Here is a 3,034-nt window from a genome sequence, read left to right as displayed (position 1 = left end):
ATATATGATATTGTTAATAGCATAGTGTGATATTATTAGCGCAATAACTTGATATTATTTACCATATCATTTGATATTTTTTTGAAAGACAATAAGGGTGATATTATTTTATGATATTGTTTACCACATCTTGTGATATTGTTAAGCCAAAGAGTGTAATATTATTTACCACATCTTTTGATATTGTTAAGCCAATTGTGTGGTATTGTTTATCACATCCTGTGATATTGTTAAACTAATAGTGTGATATTATTAAAACAAACGTGTGATATTGTTTACAAAAAAAAATTAAATACTTTAGAAACCATATATTTTCTATTTAATAACATAAAAAAGAGGCAAATCCTGATACAACTATAATTGTTACCATATTTTACATTCCAACTCAAAAATGGAAAAAACAATACAAATTTCTAATCGCCTGAAATGATATCTAAGAATAAAGAAATTGTCTTTATAAGAGAAATGAATAAAAAAACATGATTTTTTTAGTTGATCATGCACTATTAGACTTCTTGCCAAAGATGCACACATACTCCTAAGTAACCTCCAAAAGCGAAGAAATCTGCAAAACAAAAAGAAAACAAAGTACAAAACATCATCTTAGTATCATCTTTAGACAAAAGAAAATACAATTTGTAGTACAATAATATAAAAAACACACCATATTACAGCACTTGCAACAACATTTTATATTATTTTACTACAAATCGTAGACATTTTACAAATAAAAACACCATCTTTGTAGCATTTTAGTGCCTTGATGACATTTTACAACTTAATTATGTAGTCAACCTGCCAAAATGTATGAAAATAGATTACTAGTAATCTTCACATTCAGTATCACATCATACAAACAACAGTATCACACGTTTTTCATTATCATAGCCAACATGTAATTCAACATTACTCATTTTATCGAACACAAACGATTACTTCAATTCTATCATATGAAATTTTGTAATTTTGCACAATTAAACAATGTTAACCCTAATTTTCGTGATTAAAACGATATGAAACCCTAATTTTCACAATTAAACAATGTTGAAACCTAATTTCACAATCGATCAATATTAAACCCTAATTTTAGCGATTAAAAAAAAAAAGACATCTTATAAACGACTACAACTTCAATTGATGATAATAATTGATTTAATGTGTCGAATTATGAACGAAAAACGTTTAAAATCATTTATAAGTAAGATATTTAGAAAGTTACAGCAAGAACATGAAAGTACACTAAATAACTTGACGATTAGTTCAATTTTTTTGATTTAATCCTATTAAATTCATATAATTCAACGTACATACAATAATTTCGAACAAAAATAACATGTAAAATCAAATTAACACTACATAAGTTGAAATAAAATCACAAAAATGAAAAAAAACGAGAAAAAAACATACCTCAACGATTTTTGCGCGAATTCTAGTGAGAGTATTCAATCTAATGAATGAATAAATCTAGGATGTTGAAATACAGTTGAAATCAAGTTTGAATCTTTAGGTTTTCGCAGATTTTCAGTGAAATTTTTGAGAGGATTGTGATATATTTTTGTTTGAAATGTTTTAGATTGATTTTGGATTTTTTAGAGAGAAACTATTGATCGATTTTGGGAGTTTTAGGTGGTTTTGTTTGTTAATTTTCCCATGATATTGTTTTGTATATGGTGTGATATTTCATTCGTTACTCAATCCTCAAATATTTAGGGGTGTCATAGGATCCCGATTTATATATATATATATATATATATATATATATATATATATATATATATATATATATATATGTGTGTAAAATTACTTCAAAAAAACTTGTTGTTAGGACGAGAAGCACGAGAGCAATAAAGATTCAACATTGATGAATAATTTGTCCTACACAATGATCAAACATAAAAATGCTCAAGAGTTGTAAAGCCTCAAAGGACATTGCACTATTGCAGTAGTGGATATTCCTCAGGCCATCCTCCCAAACTCGATGCAACAACGAAATTTGTTGGATGCTGTCAAATTGATCGACCGCCGCAATAAGCAAACACGGTGACGTCAGGAATGATGATAGGCCGAGTAGTGGATGGGCCTATGACAACCACCATGATTCTTGTTGGAGTTTTGCTCGTGGATGATTCACTTCGATGCACTGAGAAGAAGGAAAGCAGAGGAAGGTGAGATACAAACCAAGTACAGAGTACAAGCAATACGTGAATTTTGAATGCTTAGATTGATCACAAAGACATTAAAAATTGAAGTTGCTGCCTGCAATTCTCGTTCCCAATCAATTTTTTATACTCATCAAACTCCAGTAGAAACCCCACTCAAGTTTGGGGTAGGATGAACTTGGTTTCACAAGATGCCTCTACAAAAAAAAAAAAAAGACGATGTGCTTTAAGAATTAAGATTATAGACTTTATCATACATAAAATTTAAGTCAAGCAAACAAAGAGCAGCATATGTCTAAAATATTCATACCATCAATGCGTAGATTGTATAAAACAGATGAATACGAAGATGTCGCTAGTGACAACAAAGCAGGAAGCAAAATAAACGAAATAAATTGAAACTCAAGCTCATGTGTGCTTAATAATGAATATTTGAAGAGCACCTGATAATGTAGATGCTCTCTATATGAAGATAGCTTTGGCAAGTATTTATAGCTTCCAGGAAAATAGATGCTTGCTCATCAAGGAAATCTTGCCGCCTCCAACCTCTGAAAGGACCAATAAAATAGCCTTGAGGAGAATACTTTCAAGTGCCTAAGGTCGATTAAAACAATTGTGTGTTGTAAACTTCTTAGATATGATGTCATGGCGTACGTAATCATGAGAAATTATTCACAAATATGGATAGATGAGAACCGCAAAAATTGAGACTTTTTTTTTAAATTCAAGTGTCATCCGTCAAGGTTACAAATGACCAAGGTGATAAAAATTCAAATTTCCGTTAAAGTTACAAAATGATTAGGGTGATAAAAATTCAAACGTTACCCGTCAAGGTTACAAAATGACCAGGGTGATAAAAATATCGAGAAGAGCCG

The 3,034-nt window shown here is 30.0% G+C and overlaps 1 long non-coding RNA gene across 1 annotated transcript; it reads right to left on the bottom strand.

Moving 5' to 3' along the window:
* Nucleotides 1–1,838: 1,838 nt before the first annotated feature.
* LOC141627183 (uncharacterized) lies at nt 1,839–2,744 on the bottom strand. The gene is made up of 2 exons (XR_012536734.1): nt 2,470–2,744; nt 1,839–2,356 (listed from the first exon to the last, which is right to left on the bottom strand). It is a non-coding gene; the product is annotated as an uncharacterized LOC141627183 (long non-coding RNA).
* Between the last annotated feature and the right edge of the window lie 290 nt (nt 2,745–3,034).

This window comes from Silene latifolia, chromosome Y (assembly GCF_048544455.1).
Source record: "Silene latifolia isolate original U9 population chromosome Y, ASM4854445v1, whole genome shotgun sequence".
Classification (NCBI taxonomy): Eukaryota; Viridiplantae; Streptophyta; class Magnoliopsida; order Caryophyllales; family Caryophyllaceae; genus Silene; species Silene latifolia.
The sequence above is the reverse complement of the archived record's forward strand: the minus strand, read 5'-3'. Positions and strand labels throughout refer to the sequence as shown.